Here is a 24,674-nt window from a genome sequence, read left to right as displayed (position 1 = left end):
CGCAGCTTGGTGTTGTCTGCAAACTTGATGAGGGTGCACTCAATCCCACTGTCTGTGTCACTGATGAGGATACTAAACAGCACTGGTCCTAATACCGACCCCTGAGGGACACCACTTGTCGCTGATCGCCATTCTTTGGACTCTCATCCCCATGCTGGTTCATTAAATTGTCTTCCCATTATGGAGCATTATGGAGAGGGAGCAAGCACTGCCAGTGACCACCTTCTAGCAAGGTGAATGGACCTCTTTCTCTCTTCGTTTCTCTTTAGACACAAATTATTTTGGAGTAGATGGAGCTATTTACAGGTGGTAAATTGAGCTGTGCTGGAAGGAAACAGACAGAAAGCTGGTTCTACATACAGCAGCAGGAACAGGGTGTGCCTTGAGGGGGAGATTGAAGACCTGTAAATAAGTGTAAAGTTAGTAATAAAAATTGCCATATTTAGAAGTTTGGAAGCTTCACTGATAGCCAGAGCTTTACAGTTGCTTAAACAGAAAGCCTACAAACTGCTTTAGTCTGCTCTAGTGGAATACAGATGCTTATTTTGTACTTGCTGGCCTTTTTATATTTAGTTTATGTGGATCAGGCAAAGAAAGCACTCAAATGAAGAGCAGGATTATACCTTTAAAGCATGCTACAGTGTTTTGTTTATTCCTGCACTTTCTCACTGCAAACTTGATCATCTTTGCTGGCATTTTAGAGACTCCACAGTTGCTCTACTCTCAGCACTGCCTGATAACAGGAGATTTGTGAAAATGTCTCTGTGCAAAAGAGCAGGGTGTGGACAGAAACAAACTTTTCACAGCAACTCAGAATTATCTCAGTGGTAAGTTTAGAGAGTAACTGCTTTTTAAAAGCTCCTGCTGCCTTTGGAACAAATTGATACTGAGAGGAAACAATATTAATTTACATTGTAAAGTATTCATCTTTAAACACAGAGAAATTCATTTTTAAACACAGGTGTTTAAAGGAGGGGGGAATCATATGTTTTTCATAGCAACATTTTACTTTCTACCAGTAGTTCTAGAATTTCCATTAGACAGAAAAACAAATAACAAGGCTGCCAACCACACAGATGAAAGAAGAAGCCAATGGAGAGAAACAGATTTTTACAAATAGTACAGCGATGACAAAATACCAAGGCTCATTGACAGCATTGTCAAAGCTTAAAATTAGAGTTAATGATAGAGTAGTGGATCTCTGACATTTTAAAACACCATGGCACATGGATTTCTCACTGTTTTTGTGGTTTCCTTCTTCTCTAGAGAGCAACAAACTTAAACTGATCCTACCGGTAGGTGATAACGGCCAGTGTAAAACAATTATCTTCTCAGGCTATAGCATAAATTGAATCAGGCGCTCGCTCCTCCGCACACTTTGCTATCAGCCTGCTGGAAGCAAATATAGCACTGTAGTATCAGGAGTCGTTAGTTCAAGTCAGGACTTGGGTGACTGAGCAGGTGGAAGTTTTACATGTCAGATGGAGGAAGCTTAATGCAATATTGAGTAGCAGTTACATAAACTCTGCTAGGGTGTTAGCGCTCCTTTACAGCCAGGCAACCTGCAGAGGTTAGAGAATTTGAAGTGATTAGAAAAGTCAGGTACTCCACAGCCATAAAGCTTCTCTTCCATTTCTGTTGGACTCAGCAAATTTTTGATAAAGAAGTAACTTTGTAAGGACCAAAGTGCTTACATTTGGTTTAAAGTGGAATTTAGGTGCCTTACGGTAGCCTTGCAGACTGCAACACACCCAGCTTCCTCCCTTACATGCCTCTTCATCTGAAGGCACGCTAATTCCCACCAAAGCAGTGGATTTCTCTCTCCTGCACTGGCAGTAGGCACTGAACTGGTTATGAGACACAGGATTTCCCACTTGATCAGGGTGGTTTTGTTGAGAATCTCACCTTGGAGCACCCACCTCTCTGCATCTGATCCGTGGAGAGCTGGTATGGACAGCTAGAGCCGTGCACCACCTCTGGGTGAAATGCACTAACAGCCTGGGGACTACACCTCAGGCATCACCTCTGCCCAAACTCTGACACTGGGCTGCAGGCACAAGCGCCTTCTTCCTCCTTCCATTTTTGGCCCCAAGAAGTTTTGTTTCTTTATTTGAACTATGCAGTAACTCAGGCTAACACGGGATGTGGGAGGCCCTACATAGGAATTGCCAGTAGTGGGGTGGGTGAACAGAGCACGCATGTAGGAATGCCTTGGACCCTGTCTGGTCAAGGAGGACTCCACATCTGAGTTGCCTCCTTTCTGGTGAGTGCTTTAGGCTACCATGCAAAATGTAGCTGGTGAGAGTATTGACTGGTGTCCTCTGGTTTAAACAAGTGCCAATAACCAATCATTTGAGGAAAGGTAGAGCATGGAAACAACTAAAGTGAGTGAAACTATAGGTAAAAAAATGGTATTGCCTCTAGGTTACTGAGGAATACAGTTTCAGGAGAAGGGGGTTTAATACTGAAAAAATGGAAATGAGTACAACTGAGATGGCAGCAAAGTTGGAAGATCTGAATGTGCTCATTTGAAGGGTGGGACAGACACACATTAAAATAACCAGTATTTGGAAGAACCAGCACATGAAATGAAATCCAGAGGTAAAGATTTTGAATAAATAGCTGAGACTTGGCCAGATAGTGATGAAAAGACATAAATAGAAAATACTGTGCCTACAATTAGGATGACGCAAGACTACAGCATAGTTGGATCCATTGAACATATCTCAACGCTATGGAAGGCTTCTAAATATTGAAAGAAATATAATTGAAGATATTGAGAAAAATTAAAAATAAGATAAACCACAACATATACTTTAGGAGTAGATTATGCCATACTGATGAGGTACACAACTTTACCAACCGATCTTCTTGCTGGCAATGAAAGCATCGGATTCAATCTATCTGAATGTCAAAGAAACGCACCAAGGAAAGCAATGTAGCAAAGATGAAAATCAGTAGGGGAAAATGAAAGGTGGCTAAGTGACCAGCAAAAGAAGAGGCAAAAAAAATTTAACTTTTAAAACAGGAGAGAATAGGATTGCTGTCGCTGAGGGAGGGAAAGGAGATATTTAAGGTAAAAATCAGTGCTGGCACAAGAGTGAAGTAGTATAAATAGCCCTAACTAAATTTACATTGAAAACTTCAGAAGTTTTGAAACATCAGAGGAGAGAGGTCTGGAACAGCCACCCAGTCACTACATTGGAAACAGCATTTCAAGACAGAACTTTGCAAACAAATTTAAGCTTGATATATTACAGACTGCAGGGCTGACTCCGATAACAGGGACCTGGGCTTGATGACCCAGGAGATCCTTTCCAATCCTCTGTATATAAATTGGAATACAGAAGCTGTAATACTCCTGGACTGGTCTTCTTACTGACAACGCACAAGATGATGATTTCTAATATCAAATAGCATTAATCAATAAAGCAAATTGTTCCTTTATCACCTGTTAGTCTGAGGGAAGAGGTAAAGAAGAGAGGTATAGCCTTTTCTGAACCATAAAACTTTGTAAAAATGCAGATCTTTTTTCCTTTTTACATTGAACAACATGTTTTTGCATGTATCGGACATGGTAGTGGTTTACATTGGTAAAGGAGTCGATAAGAACAGTAAAAAAAATTGTGATAGGCTAATGAAAATGTTTGCATCTTGATTACAAATTTTTATTGTATAACCAGCATTGTGTATAATAGAAATAAGGCCTGAGGAGGGACTTAAAGAAGTAATTTAATCCATCCCCTGTGGGATGCACTATATTCTACAGCATTCCTGACAGATGTTTATACATTAACCTGTTTGTAGAAATCTCCAGGGATGAAACTGTGTGAACTCCTCTAGCTATTGCAATGCTTTCGTTGCACTCACTGTTTAGAAAGGTTCACTGAAGGTCTAGCCACAAACCTTGAGGCAATTGAAGCCTCTTTTTTTTTTTTTTTAAGCAACTGTTCCATATTTGAAGGTTGTTATTTTATCTGCCTTCAGCCTTTTCTTCTCTGGATCAAACAGCACCAGTTCTTTCAATCTTTTCCTCATAAGTTGCATTTTTCCTGACTTCTAATCCTTCCTTGTTGCTCTTCTCTGGTTTCAATAAAACCCATCTAAAGCCATATTGAACTCTGAAAGCCAGTGCTCAGTAGGGCAAGACTACTTGCTGTATCTTGCTGACTTTACTCTTGTTTATAAAGCCTAATATGACATTGTTTACTCGGAAGTTCTTCCTGTTTTAAAAAAGGATCATTTCATGAAGGTGAGAACAAGTGTCAGTCAGGCACTTCGGAAAAAAAGAACTGAAATGTGAACAAATGTGAACGATGATCAAGAACTGGCTCTTAGTAGAAATAAGCTGTGAATAAGAAAAAAAACCCCACACAATTAAAAGGTAGAGGTTTTGAGTTTTAAAAGGAAACACAGAAGCACAAAACCCAAGGAGAGTTGCTTCTTCATAAGTTTACATCTAAGAATTGTAGAACTTTGCCATGGGAGAATACACCAGTAGAAATGCAACAGTAAACATCAGGAGAAATTTTAATTTCTTTTGTTTCAAGCATGTTGGAAACCAAAGGAATTCTAATAGTAGTTACAATAGGCAGAAACGTGTTGAGAGTATCATGGAAGAGAAAACGTTCATATAATGGAATTGTTCTGTATTTTGAAATAATTCAGTGATGCATTTGATGTATTTCCTACCTTTTGCTGTTGTTGTGGTATTGAACCTGTTCTGCACTAGAGGGAAGGACCCATCCTTTGTCAGGTAATTCTGCTGCTCTCTGTGGTTTTGGAGAGGTTTTTCTATGTGTAGACTTGTTTGTAAGGAATCTGTTTGTTGCTGTGCTGTCCTACATGCTTGCCTTTTAATTAAGACATTTGTAATGTCTCCAGAGTTAGGTGGATGGCACTTTTTTTTTTTCTTGCCACAAACGAAGGAAGTATTTTACAGGCAAGCATCTTCCTATGGAATTAAAATGTTAGGAATTACAGCACTCAACAAATGTCCCTATTAACAGTGTTTCAGGCATTACTCCTGACAGGAACCTCTTGCTCACTTCTTATTTCCCATAAAAATAAGATGGCAGCCTTTTCTTCCCCTGCTCCCCTGCCTCCTTAACTTTGCCAGGGTACCGACACAAACAGTGCTTGCTTTAGACCACATGCAATCAACTGCTCTGCATTATGCCAAGTGATTAAAAGACACATCATACTGCTTCCAGTATCTGTTGATTCTTACGCAGGATGTCTTTTAAGGCATGCGTTGCCACCACAGCTGAGGTACTGTATGTTGAGTAGTGACAGGAAAGAACTCTGCTCATAAAATTATCCTGATTAATAAGGGGTTTATTTCGAGATGGGCTGTAGAGCCGGCTGTGCTTGTAGCTGTGTACCACAAACCGCTGTCTGGTGCTTCCTGCAGCCTTGTGTTCCTCCCTCTACTTCTGCATAGGTTGTTATAAGCCAGATGGGAGAGTTTCTGCTTGCACAGAGTGACTTGACACAGCACGCATTGCTGACGGTATGACTCTCCAAACAATTTTGCTTAATACTACCTGGAGTCATGCCGTGAACGCAGGACCTCACTACAATCTATGCTAATCAGATCAACAAAGTCAATGACCAAAAGCCTTCAGATTTACATCTCCTAGCTAGTACTAAACCAGAAATTAATGCTTACAGCACCACAGAACTTGTGGAACTTAAAATGTTTATTATTTGTACCAAAAACATAGTAATGAGGCCTCTTAAAGTACATAACTTTTTTGTTATACAAGTTCTTTTTAACTACTGAGTTTTCCCTTAAGTGCGGAGATTAAAAGCTGTATTAATTGAATGCTTCGTCAGGTAACCAGAACAGAAAGTATCTCTGCTAGCTACATTACACTGACACTGGAGCTGTACTCAGCAAAACGTTTTGAGTTTACATTTGAGCACTCTGATTATCCATACCCAATCTGCATATTTAAAGACAGGCCCCTGGATTATCTCAAGAAGACGTAAACTGATACAGATACTGCAACTCTCCTATATTTCAAAGCTATTTACAGCCTAACTTCAGTGCCTAGAAGTGGTCGCACCACAATACTGCTAAAAGTAATACACATATTCTTAAAAATTGTATCAAATTATTGCCGTTTCAAAATCATCCATTTCTTATTGTTTCTCTATTGTAAGATGGCTAGAGCAATCTCTAGGGATCTTTACAAATCAATACGAATAAAAAGCAATGTTAGACCCAAAATATCCATGAAAAAGTTCTTCATTTGAGCAAGACAACTGAAAAATCTATAATATGAAACACCTTACAAGAAACATAGGTGTACTGTCTGCAAGCCAACTCCTTTATTGCAATGCATTGTGTTTTAATGTTGTACACTATAATTTTATTGCATCACCTGTGATAGCATGTTCTTTCATTTCAGCAGAAAATTACACACTGTACTGCAACTTTTTTCCCCTCCCTTTTACAACATTTCTATTTGATTCCATTCTGAAATGATATCAGGTACTATTTTTTCATCACTACATCACTTCAGGGTGACTACATAGATACAGTTTTCCTGTACAACTCCTGACACCTCTGAAACAGAAAGCACATGTAGTTGTATCACCCAGTTACACTGCCACGCAGTCTGTCATTCCTTTTTTGAAGCTGCGGTATCTAAGCTGTAAACTACAAATTTACTTATGCTACAGGTTTGAGAAATAAACGCTGTAGATTAAAGTAGATGGAATTGTGACTCAAAATGAATGGCTCATATATTCTTAAAAGTTTGATAGATTAAAATAATGATTTACCACGGACAAACAACCGAAAGGAAACCTGTAATTTAAGGCATCCTTAGACACTAAAAATCACTTCTGGCTTCCTGTTGTGCAGCATGCTGTGTTACTTGTTCTTTCTACAGATACCTTTATAAGTCTCAACTGCAGCAGCTTAACACCATGTCTTAATTGTTTTCCACATCTGTTTTTCTTTCATTGCGATCTTCCTTTGTTTTTTCAGGGTTATAACCATAATCAAAACAACAACCAAAAGCTAACAGTCTTTTGTAATTTAATATATGCATTGCCTTTGCAGAACTTCATTATTTGGAAGAGAACTTTGTACATAGCACTGTAACAAGATTTCCGGATAGAAATACTACTCCTAAAAATAAAACTGAAACTCTCTAAACAAAAAACAAAGTCTGTTTATACTGTTGGGTATCAGGTATTTACAAGCGAGCTGACCAGCGACTTTTAAAAAAACAGTTACTAAAATTATTTTAAATCTTCTGGTTCTCTGAGGGTGGTGGTATAAAATAAATGCTCAGTGACAGTTATTTTAGTCAGTAACATTTCAATTCATGTACAAATTTCAGCTGACTACCAGCTACTGGAATTTGGTAGCTAGGAAATTGAACCAGATAAGACCTCTATGGTTCATTGAACATAGTTCCATGGAGCTGCAATAATTCAATTTTATTCTATTTTGAAACAGTTTTTCACTCCCCATTACTGTTGTAAGACTATTTCAGAACTTCCTTTCTATGATTAGAAACTTGGTTTTAACTTTTACTTTAACTGCAGCCTGCTACCCAGTACCAGGACTGATTCTGACAAAGATTAACTGAAATGGGTAGGAGTTTTGCTTGGAGAAGGGCTGATGATTAAGCTTTAAAATATGTAGTACATTAGGAAAAAGCTCCCAAGCTGGAGACCTCAACCTGGTGGGAATTTTTATGGTTCCTTTACTTCAGCTATTTAAAAACACAGCACTGAGTTAGCTGTTGGTGAATCTGAACTGTCATTCTGGCCATCTCATCTCTTAGCCTGGTATATGGGGCTGGTTTCTGTATGTAGGTTAGCACATCTTAGTGTAGCTGGGCACTTGACTTAGCCCCAGCCTTGCTGCTGTTGCCAGTAAATCAAACTTCCTTTCTCCCACACTTCTGGTAATGCGCAGGTGAGCGATAAGGTTTCTTTGCAGAACTGGTTTTTTTCCCCATCTGTGACCTGAGTTTTATGCAGTCAATAAATTGACTGTTTAGTGCTTGTTTGTACTGTAGCACATTGGGGCCTTGACCAGGTCTTCACTGAGCATTAGGCTGTACAAATAAGATATGAAACAAGGACTGAGGATCCCGAGCTCTGGATCCTTGTGAAATCAGGTATATGGTAAGAGTGGAGTTGTGAAACCTATTTTTTCTGTCTCAAGGCTGGGGTTTCCAGTGGATTCTCTCATGTGTCAAAGGGTGATAGAAGACCCATCTTTATTCTTCCCTCTTGCAGGGACACAACTGTCTCTCTTTGTACCACTTATTTTCTGAAAAAGTTGAGAATTACAAAGGTGGCTGTATGGAACTGCCCAGTGGGCTCAGAGGCTGTGGCTGGGGATGAAGACGAGCACAAGCACCTTCTGTGTACTCAGCAACCTTGATCCCTTCAGAAAATTGGCTTTAAGGAGAGGGCTACTAAAGGTGGGAGAAAAAGCTGACTTGAAAACAAATGATTGTCTCGTCTTTTGATTGAAGGATTTTACTTCCGAAAATGCAGAAAAATACAATGAACATGCATTGCCTGGTGATTCAAGTGTGAAGTAATGCCAAAGGAATAAATGACACTACTATTGCGAAAAAGTTTAACACATTTTCTGTGTAAGGATACTAGTAAGAGGATTGCCCATTGGTACAGCTCCACTGCTACTGGGAAGTGCCAAAGCGCCAGCGCAGAGTAAGCTGCTGTGACCACTGGCATCTTAATATACAAGACAGAGCTGTTCTGAACGGGGCCAGATAGCACTGCACTTAAAATGCCAAAGGAGCTATATCTACACTAGAATTTGTACTTTGCTGCACTGTTGTTAGCAACAGAAAGTTTCTGCTGGAAAAAATTAAAATTAACATAGACACAGTCTAGTAGAATTGTATCCATTCTCGTTTTGCAAATGATGTAAGTTCTCCTTAAAGGCTCAATGTACAATACCAAATATTTAGAGAGGTTCTTAGCATTAAAAATAAATACACCTCAGTGCACAATGCATACAAGAGAATTAGTTAGCTGACATTTATTGTATATATGCAATTATATACACTCGAATGAGCAAATTCAGGTGCCTGTGTGTAATGAAACTCAGTGTTTAAAAAGCTTGGCCTCCTGTCTGTTCCCTTCTCCATGGAATGCAGGGATATCTCTGGAACAGCCAGGCTGTTACTAAACAGTGAGGAAATTGCTTTTGAAGTTGTGCTTGCAAAATATTTTTGTCCTCAATGTGTAGATTAATTAGCTTTATGGGATGCAAAAAACATTCTTCATTAAATTAAGAAAAATTAAGGTCCTTCTGTAGCAGACTAATTAGATAGCTATCTAAAATAAATGTTTTGTTTAACGCCTGGTTTCTTCTTTAAACATATAAATACCAGCTAGTGTTTTAAAGCTTCTGTAGCTGTGAATGGCTCTGCTGTCCCTCACTGCAAGCTACGTTTTTATTACTTCTTCCCAAGAAATTTATTTTGCTGACATGGGCTCTAATCCAGTGAAGTGTTAAAACATATGCTTAATTTTAAGCGTGTGAGTAAAGCCAACAGAACTTTCCTATGCCTAAATTTAAGCACAAATTTGCCTTTGGCTTAGCTGGGGTTATAGTTTCTGGATTATGTTCTTGAGGATTGTGTGTATTTCACAGAGTGGGCACTCTCCTGATAGAAGAACAGACTCTCACAGGTTTTTAAAGTATTTTGTTATTCATCACAAGATCTTGAGAAGAAAAAAGTACCAACAAGTGAACACTAATAATTTTGGACATTAATGCATTTCTTTAAATATGTACATTATGCAACTCCCAACAAACTTCCCACAATTACCTCTTGTACCTCTACATGATATTGTAGTAGCTGAAAAGAGCTGAGATACTAGCTGATTGTTTTCATGAATGACCACCTTATTTTCTGTATTGGCTTTCCTAGTAGTATTGAGCATTTTAGCTCGGAGGTGAGATGACCGTTCTTAATTCTAGTGAGCTAATGCATTAGAAGTTCAGTATTTCTTACTATTTTACTCTGTCATACTGAAACATTTTAACTGTGGGTACACACAAGTGATCTTTTCCCACAGAAAAGGTAAAATGTTGAGAGATGATGACTGAAACGTAGCTCAACTTGGAAGTTGAAAGTCACACAGGTAGAATAGGAACTTGGTGATTTTGACACAGTACCTACCGGATAGGTGGTTACAGACTGAAATGTATTCCCTCTGTTTTCACTCCTGCACAGAGTAGACCTGGAAGCTGAGCTGCCTTCTCCTTACAAGGGCTTGCATGAGATTCAGGCAGAAACAAAGCGGTACAGTGCATATATAAGCTTACATGACTGATTCTGTTTTGTTAACCAATGAGTTTTCTACAGAAATGGAGAACCCAGTACCTCTCTGTATCAAAATTTACTGTTTCTAATACATATGAGCATTAGAAAGCACTGAGTTACTTTTTCTTTTTTTTTAGTCTTTTTTTTTAGTATGGGATGGCTTAAAGGCTTTGCATCTTTCATTTGTACCATGCAAGTTGTCAAGCACCACAGCTGAAGAGAAGAAAAAATGCAGAGGATCTGTACTGAGCTTTAATTTTACTTAATAGCAGGCACCGGATTTGTTCAATTTTATTATTGGGTGAGGAGTTAAGGTAATTACAGTAGTGGGGCAGAAGGCCAGAAGATGATGGAGAAATCTAATACCACTAACCATTTCGGTTTAGAGAGTACTTCGGGCTGTTTTTTAAAATATACTAGCCCCCTACCAATAATCTCCTCCACATTTGGGGGAAATTAAACACAATATAATTATTGCACCTTCTGTGTTAACATATATAATAAGATTAAGTACATTGCAGTTTGCACTCTCACTCTCACATTTACAAAGTGGCTAAAGGAAAGGGATTTGGCTGAAGTCAATGAGACAGAAGAGGTTAAAATCAGTAGCTGGAAAATGAAAAAGCTGTAAGACGTTCTGCAAGGGTTTTTACTATGAAAACATTCATGCCCAATTTGAATTTGGAACAGGAAAGTCATTTGTTTGGACTTCAAGGTAGGTTTCCTGTCTCAAATCGGCAAGTTATACCTGTCCAGAGAAACACTTCAGCCCATTCTTTGCCTCAGGTTTCAACACAGCGTAAAGTTTAAGCAAGTAGTTGAAAGGTATCCTGAATAAAGATGGACTTTATCAGGAGGCTAGGTGTTTTGCTGCATCAAGCCCCTGAAGACATGTTTTGAATATATCCCAGTATTATATAAATCTTAAGAAGACCAGAAATTTGTTTTTATCACTACTTTCTACTGAATTTCCCACAAAGCATAGGAAACAGTGGATTTGGAAGAAACATAACCAGTATTTTCTCTGAAGTACCTTGGAGCCTCAAATGGTCTTAGCTTTCTATTATGTCACTGAGTTATCGAAAACTAGTTTCATAAGACAGGCATATGGTAGCATTAAATAATACTAAATTTGTCTCCCTAGTAGGTATTGACTCAACTCTTTGTCACATGAACATACATGAACTTTCATTCCTACGTTTTTAATTCCCTTATTCAGAGCACTGAAAGATCTGTAAGTTGTTGATGCACTTCCTCTGACTTAGTCAAAAAATTGATTTAATATGGGGGTCTTTTCCAGTTACTTAAAAAACTTCAGAATTGCTTTGGCTAGGCTAAGAGATTTTCCTTCAAGTGTAAACATTCTTCGATGACACTCATGATCAATATAAATGAATTTTTTTAAGATATTGAAAACAAAAAAAAGTCTTACCAAGTCTCCAAAAATACATTATTTTGCTATGTCAGATTAATACGTGCCCTACGATAATGCTCACTATGCTTTTAAAATTGGAACGCAAGGGTAGGCTGTCTCTCTCAATGAATTTGCTTTATGCAAAGGCCTTATCCAAATCTTGTGAGGCTGCTAGAACTCATGAACCTCTAAGGCACCTCTTAATCATATCCTTATCTCGAATGTCATGTTTGCTCTCTACTCCTAAATATATGAGCTGTTAGGAAGTAAAAAAGCTGGTGCTATCTTCAAGACGGGAAGGGAGCAACCTGGAAAACCAGGGGAGTCTTTTAACAGTGATAGTGGAGCTGTTTGTGTACTGTGGACTGAAAAGGAAAACATCAGGGCACAACAGCTCTTCGTAACTGCACACGTGTGCAACCTAAGCAACTGGAGTTCACTGTAGTCTTTGAATAATTTGATCTGAAACCCATTTCTTTAACAAAACATTTTCTTGAATGATTATACTTGTTATTTCAGGACTGTTCATAAATTCTGAGCTCCAAGAGCTGATGTTTCTGATTAAATAAGAGTGTTTTGGGTTTGGTTTGTTTTTTACAGCAGACTTAGAATTATGCTGACATTCAAAACAGAAGGAAAAAATAGTAAACTAGAATATTAACACTACAGTTTCCAACACACTCCTCCAAATAAACATCAATAGCTGGACTACCTCTACACTGCAAACAAAAGAGGTTTTTTATAAAGCTATTACATAGTACAAGCATTCATAGCGGGGTGGGAGAGACAAGTGCCTCAGCTGAGCAAAACTGTGCTGCGTATTGATCATAGCTTTGGCTTTATGCTGAGGCTCTGTAGTTGAATGTGCTTACAAATCCATCATTATCTACTTCTCTACACCGGGCTGGTCAAAGTATTGTACTGTGGCACACAGCTGGTAACTTCTGGATAAAACAGGAAAAGTACAGTGCACGAATCTTGTGAAATAAGGTGTATTTCCTTGTCGTGTTATTATTTAAGTCTAATTTGTGCTAAGGAGAAGCTGTGGACGTAACCTCAGACTGGGAGCTTCTAAGGACTGTACTTTGGCCAGTGAATGCTACCTCTGCTTTTGGCAATCTGAAGACTGACAGACGTTCTGTCTAAAAGCATGAAAAAGAAATTGCCAGGTGAACGTTTGAGGGAAAAGTTAAGTTTTTAAAGCTGCCAGTGCCACCTTTTTCCACTGCAGAAAACTAACTTTAAACTCTGTTTCAGAAATAATTATGCCAGTTGTTGTGGATCGGTTTTAAGTGGACTTGTTCTCTTCCCTTTTCTAGAAACCATTCTCAGGAAATTTCAGCATCAGAAATGCCAGTACCAAGCTGAGACAGTTGACTGCAGAAACAGCTTTCCTGCACAATATGTTTAGAATAATCCCCCAATCCTATTTATAATTTCACTTTCTACCAGTGAAGAGTATAAACAGTCTGATGAAGGTTTTAAAAACATACACTCATACCTTGTATGGCAAAAAAAAAAAAAAAAAGGTGATAGTCTAAAATCTACAGAGAAAGAAGCTCTGAACTGGCCAGACTGCCGGGCAGGCAGCAAACTGTGCCCCACTGGTGTCACTTTGGTAAGGGTTACACACAGATTTTAATATTAGCTAGATCCTCCTAATTCTTGTTTCAGATACACAGGAAAAGAGTACTTTTTTGAATCTCGGTACACAGAACTATTTTCCTGTTCTCTGATTTTGCAAAGGTGTTTAAAAATGGTTCAAAATTAGCTGCTACAGGGGAGAGAAGAGCAACTTTAGCAACGGGCTCAAACACAGATGCAGTGTGTAGAGTCTTGGAGAGAGGGGAAAGGCTGGTGCAGCTCACTCACAGGATCCCAGCGTTTAAGCACTGCAGTAAATTGATGGAGCAGTGAGAGATGGCCTTTCACTTTCCTGTGGCAAATCCTTGTTTTAGCAACTGTAGGCAAAAGGGTCAAATATTTAACTTGGTATTAAACTTAGCAAAATAAACTCAGTTTCTAGTGCACAAAACATATTCATGTGAGTATACGATCCTATCTGCCTGAAAGGTCAGGTATGGCACAGCAAAGTTTGAAGCAGTTGCGCTGAAAGAGTTGAACAGCAGTGTGCTTGGGCAGATGACCAGGCAGATCACGAACTGCCTACAGCATGGGTCACAAACGAGAAAGGTTTGATTAATGTACCTGAACAACTACAGTGCAGCATCTGCAGTACAGCTCTGTGATCTGATGTTTCCATTGTGTCTTCTTTCTGGGTGCCCCATTGCCCATTTTGTAGGGGACTATATTAATTTCTGGCTGGGTTGGGGGAATACTATTTTGTTTGCAATCAACAAATTTCAGTAGATTCTCAGCCCTGTATAACCTGGACTCAAGATAGGCTGAGTAATAAACGTTGGATGCACATTTCATGTGCCATGCTGCTGAGGTATGAAAGAACTGCAGAATCCTCTGTTGTAGATTATGAACATGACCGATTCTTACTGGAATGTACACATGCACCTGTAGTTGCCCATTTTGTGAGGGAAAAAAACTGTCTTACTTTCTCCCTTTTTTCTGTTTGTTTTTTTCCCTCCCACCATAACAATTCACTATCAGACTCGTTGGTGTTACGTTCTGTCTCTCCTTGCCTACTCAAGCAAAGCCAGTCTCTGCAGCTGCTTACCCTGGGATTCTCTGACAATTTTGACTAAATGAAGTTAAGAGGGTTTTTATTCACATATTAATGCTTTAATTTGGAAAACATGTTTTCAATAATTTCTGAAAATATCCATTGTTGTAATGGCAAAGTCAGCTTTATTTCTTGTAACAGGACACTTAGCCTAAATTCTCGCCAATTACAAAGTTCCTACCTAACACAAGATAGTTTTTTATTAGTTTATATCATTTTATCTCAGGATTGTTAGTTGGCCAGCTTCATCTTTTAAATGATTTCTGTTCCTGTCTGTATTTTGCAGAGTAGGATTACCCAATGATCGATGGATGGATGGACGGACGGACTACCCATTGCTAGACAACATGGGCAGCACCTGCTCACTGCAGGGAGGATGGAGGATCAGAGATGCAGAAAGAAAAGAAATACAGGAAGAGTAAGAAAAAGTAAGTGGTATATGGTATCACACCCTAAAACCCGACTGATTTACTGGATGATTTTACAAACTCATCTGAAAGTTGTCTTTTCATTTACGATGAAACTTCCTCAATTATGGAAACACCTACTCAAACATCCCACTAAAATCAAGGATGCCCTATCTTGCCATCACAGGAAGAATTTGACCCCTATTTCCAAGTCTGCACATGAGGACCCATGGGGCCTCCTGCCCACGCCGAGGCTGGTAAATCTCCCCTCTTACAGATCATGGCCTTGCTGGCCCCACAGGCTGGGTCAGGGATCCCTTCTGCTGAGCCGAGCAGGAAAGAGGGCTTTGCCATTCAGCGTATGGGTCGCCGCTTGCCTGCGGCATTTGGCAAAGAGAATTATGCCAAGCCGTACCTCAGAAGGCTGAGGGAAACCATGTAGTCTGCACAAACTAATTCAGAGAGAGCACCAGTATTCCTGACAGGAAGAATCCAGCAATTCCCTCCCAGAAACAACCGTTTCAGATACGGGGGTGGTTTGTTCAGCTAATCCTGCTTTTCCTAGTTTCTATTTCCCGTTGCAGTCGCTACCCTTTGTGGTAGCTGCCCTCCTCCCTCCCTCCCTCCGCTCTCTCAAACCCTGCTCCGTTTCCCGCCGGGGCGGCCCACCTACCCACCCCCCGCCGCCGCCGCCGCAGCCACCACCAGCGCCGCCGCCGCCTCCTCTGGCACCGGGCCCGGCCGAGCGGTGGCCACGGCCAGGGTGTGAGGATGGACGGCAGCCGGGGGAGAAGGGGCGAGAGCAGAGCAGGGGTAGCAGGATACCGCACCCGCACACCCAACGCGGCACCCCCTCCGCACCCTCCTGCGGGCGGTGCCGGCGGAGTCCCCGCCCGCCGCCCCTCACCCGGCGCCCATTGGCGCTCGGCGCGTCCCGTTAGCAGCCGGGTCGCGCTCTCGCGATGCTGGGCCGCCGCCGCCATATTGTGACACTATTTTGATTTGGAGCAGCAGCGAGCGGAGGGGGAGGGAAGGGAAGGGAAGGGGGGGGCCGGGAGCGACGCGCAGCCGGAGCGGTTCCAGCTGAGGACGGGAGCGGCGCCGCAGGCACCCACCGACCCACCCAGCCCCGGCCTCCCCGCCTCTCCCGCCCGCGGCGGCAGCACGGCCCCCCCCCTTCCCTTCCTTCTCTTCCTTCTCCCTCCCCGGAGCGGAACGGCGGCGGCGGGAGGCTGCGGAGCGGGTCGGGTCGGCGGGGTCCCCCCTGCCGGGCGGAGGCGGCGGCGGCGCTGGTGGCGGCGGCGGTAGTGGCGGCGGCTGCTGCCGTGGTGGGGGAGGCGGCGGAGGAGGAGGAGGAGGCGGAGGAGGAGGAGGAGGAGGCGAAGCAGCAGCAGGGTAAGGCTGACCCCGCCGAGGCGGGCCTGGCGGCAGCTCCCTGACCTGGTTTCCTGGCGGGGCTGATCCCATCCCCGGGGGGCTGCAGGGAGAGGCGCGGGGGGCTGGCCGGCCCGGCCCCCAGGCCTGAGAGGGGCAGGGGGGCCTGAGAGGGGCCGAGGCGCTCCCGGAGCCGCTCTCCTGGCCCTGGGCGAGGGCAAGGGAGGCCTGTGCGCGGGGAGGGAGCAGCCCCCGGCACCCCGCTCATCCCAGCGTGGTGGGGCGGGGTGGGAGTCCGGCTCCCCGGCGGGGTGCGGAGGGGAGGGCAGAGGCTCGGGGAGCCGCCGCGCAGCGGGGCGTCCAGCGGGAGACGGAAACTTTATTTTCCTTCGCGAGTCGCTGGAGATTCCCCCGCGCGGGGAGGGAGGGAAGGAGGGAGGGATCCGGCGGGGCGGGGGGCGCGGGGCAGCGTGCGTGGCGGCCCCGGCCCCGGCCTGGCCCGGCCCGGGGGGAGCGGAAGCGGCCTGCCAGCGGGCTCGCCTCGCCGGAGGAGGGACCGAGGGAGGGGGGCTGGCCTGGCGCCTAGCAGGTGACAGGTGTGGGTGCGCTGGGCGAGCCTCCGCCATTTGAGGATGAGTAACAGAGTGTCAGAGGTGCGATTCTTTGGTGCCTGATGTCTTTGCGGGGGCTGGCTGGGCTCGATTCCATATATAGTATATTCGGGACGTTAGTTTCCATTATTCAAGTCAGTTTAATTGTTGAGTAGAAATTCTTGAAATGGTTCTGATAAGAGGGATTTCGAAGAGAGGAGGTGCATACGGTTTCTTTTTTCTTCTTCTTCTCATCCCGATAATGTTTTGTCCCTCGGAGAGACCTGAGAACGCTATGTGGAGGTGTACAGTACTTTGTCTCATTCATTGAAAGGCTTGTATTAAAAGTTTGAATGCTCAGCCCTGTTACATGTCGCAAGGCCTTCAGGGCAGGGACCTTGTGTTTCTTTGTGCTTTACCTCAGCAAAGCCTGGTTTGTGCCCAAGACCTGTAGGTGTTTTTGTATTAATAATAGTAAGTATACTTACAAAAGGCATTCCGAAGGAATACTTCTTAGCAAGGAGTGGGTTTCAGGTGTGGTTTTCTGATCATCATAACTTTAGGGTATTTGATTTTGACTGAATAAATCTGTTCCTGAAGTTCAACTGTAGAACACTGGAAATGGTGTGGCATATTATTTTCAGTACTCTGACTTACGTAAATGTGTAGAAGACATACATTAAATACAGTCATTCTCTTAGATAGTTCAAATTGTTTTGTGTCATAATTTTAGCCACCAAAATGGTACTGCACGTGCGCTACAGTAAGGAGGACTAGTGACACTGTAACAATATCCCTATATTCATGATTGGCCATGATTTGCTGAAATCTGGAATAATTAATCTACCAGATAACGATGCATTTGCATTTCGTATACATATTTCAATTATTTATTCTTTATCTGTGTTATTGTAATTGGATTTTGTCAAATCTCAGAATTCTGATGTCTGGTTTTGGCAAGAGGGAAGTTCCACTGACAAATTAGGAGACACGTGTCTTCAGCCTCAGTAAGTTCTGCCCTTCAATTTAAATGAAAGTTTCTGTCACTCGTGGCTGTTAACCATATGTTAAACTTAGGGATGCTTGTCTGTAGGTAGTGCCTTGGCTTTGGTTGCAGCAGAATGGACACTGAGCTGACTCTCTATTTCTTTTAAAAACTGAGAAGACCTGGGTGGTTTTCTTCATGTTACTTCACAGGAGAGCCTGCAGAGGGGAGGAAGGGAGGAAGGCTGTTGGAAGAGAACTCAGTTTGGGTCATCCTGATTTTGTTTCTGAGAGATGTTTGATAAAGCATCATTCCTATCATTAATATGTGGGGGCAGTGCCATCTTCTTCCTATGCTACACTACCTTTGCTCACACCAGTGTTCAAAGACTTTGTGAAATGTAAACGGTTTTCCTTCTCAACATCAAGAGAAATCAAAGGGTTCTTCTCTCTTCCTTTAAACTTGCTGATACAAAAATAGAATTCTTGAAACTGGGCACCCTTCCTATGACAGTGTCCTGGTAGAAACTTCTCTTTTCCAGCAGTGACAGAATGGAAGATGATAGTGGTTTTTCTCACCATGGCATTGCTTCGAGGGCTGAGGTCCTGTGTCATTTTGTAACAGTCTTTGGCTTTATAGGTAACTTTTCAAGCCTTGTAGAATTAAACCTGTCATCTGTTGAAGAGGTTATTCTCAGAAAACTTTCTTATTTTTTCTTTTTTTTCTTTCTTCTTTTTTTCTTTTTGCTAGGGAGCTTGAAGAGCTTTTGGCAAACTGTTTCTTTGTGAGAGTGTACTTTGAAACATAAAACTAGATTGCTTTTCATACTATTGTAAGTGCCGCCGCCTTATCATGATCTCCATGGTTGGGAACACTGGAAGAAATAAGTTGGTCAGATGTGACCTCAAGTTTATGAAATGACTGTAAATTTAGGACTGCGGGATCAGGCTGATCTTTTCTGAACTGCTGCAAGCGGAATGCTGAATAATGTTGCTGTTGGTGCTTTTACAGGAAATAAAACAAAAATTCCAGTGATTCAGAACTGGATTTTTTAAAGCTACACTCAAAACTCAAATATTTAAATGATTGAAATGAAAGATAACTCTTTTTCCCACTAATGTGTACAGTGATTCAAGTTGGGGTTTTCTTCTCTTTAATTGCATAGTAGGTTATCTCAACTGGAAAAGTATACGCTTTGTATTTCAAACAGGAGAAATGCTGGTGGATGGTTTCAAACATCTTGAACCCTTCTTAGCAAACTGATCTGCATTGGATTCCATACATTTAAATGCAATTGCAAGAGCGAGAAAACTGTCAGATTTACAGTTGGATAATATTTTTTATAAACTCTTAATTGTAGTCAGAGGTTTCAGTATAACTGTTGGTTTAGTTTCACCTTCTCTTGAGAGTGCTTACCAAAAAATCACTGACATAACATTAATGCTTTCCCTGACAAAAATTTTTGTAGGCTTTTATCCTAATTATAGTAAAATCTGGGGCTTCTTAATTTGATCAGCAAGCTCAGCTGTCATGCAAGAAGGTATTCCAGACAGCATACAGATGTTTAGTGAGTTCTTTCTAGCTTTGTGTTATGCTGCCTTTGGATTTTGGAGTTCCTCAGTTGGTAGTAATTGAGTTCTGGTGAAACCAAGTGAAGTTTGGCATAATTGAAGTTGGAAAATCTGTGGTGTTTGTGTATGGTATCCTGATATTCTTGGAACATGTCTGTTGTTGAATGAATGGCATCACTTAGGATGTTCTTGTTGCCATAGGTGCAGTTAAGGTATAATTTAATGTTTTTTAGAATGTGTTTAGATTTGTTTGTTTGTTTGGTGGCAAGAAGTTACGCTTAACTTGCAGTAATGTGCTAAATAAACTTTGTTCAAGTTAGTATCTGGCCACAGAATTTTACCAATAAAATCCTTTGTTTAAAATGTGTGTTATATTATTAACAAAACACTTTGTGTAATCATTTTTTGTAGCAATGTGGAAAATGTAGAGCTCTTTCCTATTCTGAGCACAGATGAAGATCATATTTCACTGTCTTTAATGATGAGTGGTTTAAAACTCATTCAGATCCTGGTTGTACTATGAGCAGAATTTAATTTTTCCATTATTTAAAAATCGGTGCTTTGGAGTGGATATAAAGCTTGTGTTCCCTTTAGTGTTTAGAAAAGTGTTAACTTAGAAACACACAGTGGTAGGAAAAATACATACATTTCTGTACCTTGAGTATACAAGTGTTTTTATTTCAAAAAAACCCCAAACAAACCGAAACGCGTGCACCTATTTAGTCATGGTACTGCTAGGCTTGCTAGAATTCACCAAAACCAGGACAAAAGCCACTGTATATGATCATTAATTTGATGATTTACATTAGACAAACACTCAAATACTAAGTGTTTAAAGCTTGTTCCAGAATTAATCAAATCTGATGCTATGTGTGTGCTGGCTGGTTGGTCTGCTGGGGCTGCCAGTGGAGAAGGCAGAATTCCACCTGATTTTCCTCTCATTGAAGGCATGAATTTGAGTTTCTTCTTTTCTGCAAAGTTGCCAGTTTTCAAAAAAACTTGTAGAAGCCTTTTTTTTCTTTCAGACTTTTACACCTCCTTTAAAATACACTTGAAAATAGTTGGAGGATGTAAATGCTTATTAAAGGGACAAATGGAATGCATAAATGGAGTTTCTTTAAGAAACTTAATTAGACATGCTGGGAAAGTTCAGAATCAACTGTTCTCACATGGAAAATGTGTTGAGATGCACCTATTTCCTCGGGGTTTTTGTTTGCGTTTTCTTTAGGAAAGAATTGCTTTTTCCTTTTTTTTAAGAAATAGAGTTGCTGTTGGTTTTATATATTTGTGTAGTGTATAAAGCTCTTTAATTTGCCTTTCTAAAGACACAAATCTTGAGCAATTATGTTTTCTTTAATCCTGCATCTCAATGAATTTTGAGCCCATCAGCTAATTTCAGTAAAGAAATTAGCCAAGGGGCAAGGTCTCAAAGACTTTACGTTTTAGTAATGTTTAACAGGCTTTGTTAAACTTGATGGTTTCATTGAGTAAGATCATCTCTTTAGGGGAAAGTTTTATGTTAATTTAGCAGTTACCTGGGTTTAGCCTGCCAGTTGGCAATCGAACCATTGTCTGTGGGGTAGGAACTAGATATGAAATGTAGTGCTCTCTTCAGTCAGTAGTTAGAGGACATGAGAGGTTAAGTATATTGTGGCTAGTGCTTGGAAGAGAGGGGTAAAATAGGCATCTGAGATAGAGGTGGACTGTGAGTAATTGAAACATGGGGGTATGGCTGAAACAATGCAAATTTATGGGAAATGGGCTTTGTTCTGCTATTTATGGGGTAGTGCCTTTAAGAGGAAGGTTAGCAGCTGCGAGTTTTGGTTTACTAAACAAAAATCTTGATACATTAGATTCTTAAGAAGATGAAGACTGGAGGGGAAAAAAAAAGGAGGGCGGGGGGAAAAAAAGGGTGAGAGATGTAAGGTAGCTGGGCAGGCTGCTAAGATTGTGTTGTAAGCTTTTAACTTAGATGTTTGGTGATGCACATACAGAGCCTCTTCTGCTGTGCCTGCATTTGTGTTTATATGGGTCTGCTTTGTTGCCCTAATGCATAGACTGACAGAGTGCATGTAGCAGCAGGGGGCAAGAGTAAGGAGGAGTTAAGCTGCATAAGAAATACATGTTATCCTCAAAATGTGTTATCATAGAATCATAGAATGGTTTGGGTTGGATGGGACCTTAAAGATCATCTGGTTCCAACCCTGCTGCCATGGACAGGGGCACCTTCCACTAGAGCAGGTTGCTGAAAGCCCCGTCCAACCTGGCCTTGAACACTGCCAGGGATGGGGAAAAAGTGCTATTTTATTGTTACATCATATATAGTTAAGAGTTTCTTCAGATAATGTGACTTCAGTATTTGTCTCATGTTAATAGTATAACTCAGTCATACCTCTGTGTGCTGTTGCGTGCAATGGTATACTTAATGTACTCAAGGTGTAATAGATTTACCTGTGAAGGTGAGCCATAGTAGTATCATACTATTTTAATAAGCCTGGAATTATGTGCTTTTTATTACAGGGTAAGATTTTATGGAGTTGACTGAATCTTGAAATAATTATCTGGTATACCTGTATTTTGTACGTAATGCTGGGTAGAAATGGAAGACATGAAATATTCTTAACATCAAACTTCATTTTATTTGCTGCAGCGTATCTTTATTGTTCAAGAAGATGCTTTGCTATTATCAGGTGTTTTCATAGGTGACTTGTAGAAAGATCAAGGATAAATATGCTTATGGAATGTTCTTAGAGGCTGTCAAAGCTAGAGCTTCTTCTTTAAGAGTTTCTTAAAGGAAAGTGCATTTTATGTGTGTGCAGACCTCATTTGGTGATCCATGTGTTTATCAATATGTTCTCAGCGTGCCTTTTTCAGCAGAGTACTGCTGAAAAAAACTAACTGAAAAAAAATAAATACAGTATGTTTTAGAATCTAACCACCCCATAAGACCTTAGTATTTGTTACTGAGCTGATGCCTCATAAAGTATGATTAAGATGTCTGTCCAGATAAATCGTTTGTTTTCCTGAAGCTGTTGAGGGGGAACTGATTTCTACTTTATACTGAAAGTTAGAAATGCAGAAGTCTTTTCTCAAGTAAGTCCTAAGCATGATTTCCCTATGTGGAAAAAATTATGAACTGTTTCACCTGCATGGGGTGGGGGGGGGGAGCAGCACATACTTTGAAAAATAAGTGAAGTTTTACAGTATGGCATGTGATTGTATCAATTGTCAATTCATGGTGTGTTTACACCCGTAAGAAAACCCTCTACCTCCTGTGTCCATGGTGTGCTACGCATCTCTTTTTACAGTACTCTCCTGCCTTTTTACATCACTCGTGTTTTTTCTGTTTTCTTGACTCATTAAAAATCTGTCCCATGCAGAATTTATCTCCTCCAACCACCTTGTTACTGATATCCTATCTCATTTGTAGATGAGCTAGAAAAGAGGAGATCTGTTCATTCATATCCTGTCTTTCCCTTGTCCTCTCCCTTTCCCTTTCCTAGGCAATGTATGTTCTATACTTCACAATTGACACATTAATGTCCTCTTGTTTATACTTCTTTGGCATTCTTTTTTGTTCCAATATTTTCTTTTTTTTTTTTTTTTCTTGGAAAATTGTCTTCCCTCCTAAGAGACAGTTCAGCACTTGTCATTTCGTTCTTCTGTTTCCTCTTCAGAGGATCAGTTGCTAAGTTTGCCCCTGTTCCATTTAGGCTTTCCTGAAAGAATGGGAGAAAAAGGAGTGAGTTCTGTACTTGGATTTCTTTCAGTTCATTCAGCTGGTTCAAACTGCTGCTTTCCATTTGTTGGACAAGTACTTGTTTATTGAAAGGGAATGAATGGTAGGTTATCTTTCTTACAGTGCCTTCTTTAACAGGTTTAAGTCTGGGTACAGGGAATCTCCAGGGGCTCTGCAAAAGTGTGCTTAAAAAGGTGGTTTAGATTGGTAAGAAGTACAAAGCAGTATGTTTCGCATTGGCTTAGGAAGCTGCTTTCATTAAAAATTTTGTTGTCTTGTTCCCTTTTTTAAAGTACTGGTCTTGTCTTTGGTAAATGGGGCTAAGATCTTTTTGTGTGTGTGTCTCTCAAACTGTATTCTAAACTGTCTTGCTGGAATAATTGCCAATATCAGATTATTATATTTTATTTATGCTTTGGTATTGGCTAGAGAGCTTGGATTGGATTAGGCCCTTTTGTGCAAGGCACTATATAAATATTTATTTTAAAAGTCAGTCCCAGAAGAGTTTGCAGTCCCATGAATATTAAAGTTTGTTTACCAAGATGCATATATTGGATCAGGCAAAGACATTTAGCGAAGTATTTGTGTTAGCTTTCATCTATTATGCCTGTTAGTTCTTCAGACATTTTAAACTGTGCCAGTCTTTAAAAATTAATTAAAACTGTCTTTAATAGCTGCAATTCATTTAGGTGGTTTTATGTGTGACTTTTAAGATCTGTTTGAATGATTCATACAAGAATTACGAAATTACTTGACTTAAACCCTCACCAGCTTGTATTCATTGGTAGCTGCTTAGGGTAGAGGTAGGTGTATCAAAGCTTGGAATTCTGTTGGAGGTTGTGTCAGTGGATCACATCTGTGATGGTTACACTCAGGACTTCAGTCAGATTATGGGTTTTGTTGTTTGGTTGTTTGTTTTTTTTTTTTTAATGAGTTGAATACAAGGAGAAATTTGACCACTAGCAAATTTTTAAGCAATATAACTTACTTTATGGTGCATCTGAGTTAGGACTTCGCACGAATGTATGTGTAATGGGAGTTGCTAAAGAGTTAGTTTCTGCTACTCTACAAGAAGGGCATTTTGGTCTTCCTTTCTCAGGCCTCAACCACAACACATTTGAGTTCCTCTTCCACAGCATCTGGTGAAGGAAAATAAAATAAATGGTAAGCAGCGGGAGAGAACTGTCATTCGGATTGGAAATTTCTTTTCTCTCCAGCCTGTTGTTTCTAGCAGGTGATGTGCTAGCAGTAAAGTTCAGAGCAGATACCCGTTTGGTTTGGTTTTTGGTTTGGTTTTTTTTTCCTCTTCATGGGGTTGAAAACCCCCGTGCTTTCCAGACTGGAAGGAAAATATCAGTTTTCCCAGTAGTGCTTTCATGCACGTACTGTGGAGGAAAAAAAAAACCCAATCGATAATCTGTTATCTTCACTCTTCTGGTGATGTAGGGCTTTTCAAAGCTGTGAATGGTACCAGCATGGCTGCATCGTTCTGCATACAAGCAAGAGTGTCATCATTCCATAGTATAGCTGTATGCATGCAGAGGTTGCTAGTGTAGCTGCAG

The 24,674-nt window shown here is 40.8% G+C and overlaps 1 long non-coding RNA gene across 1 annotated transcript; it reads left to right on the top strand.

Annotated features, from left to right (window-relative positions):
* The first annotated feature begins 467 nt into the window (after positions 1–467).
* Positions 468–22,954, top strand: LOC115614011. The gene is made up of 3 exons (XR_003993594.1): positions 468–482; positions 13,571–13,575; positions 22,158–22,954. It is a non-coding gene; the product is annotated as an uncharacterized LOC115614011 (long non-coding RNA).
* Positions 22,955–24,674: the final 1,720 nt, after the last annotated feature.

This window comes from Strigops habroptila, chromosome 10 (assembly GCF_004027225.2).
Source record: "Strigops habroptila isolate Jane chromosome 10, bStrHab1.2.pri, whole genome shotgun sequence".
In the NCBI taxonomy this organism is placed as follows: domain Eukaryota; kingdom Metazoa; phylum Chordata; class Aves; order Psittaciformes; family Psittacidae; genus Strigops; species Strigops habroptila.
Note: the sequence above shows the minus strand (reverse complement) of the source record. Positions and strands in the feature narration are given on the sequence as shown.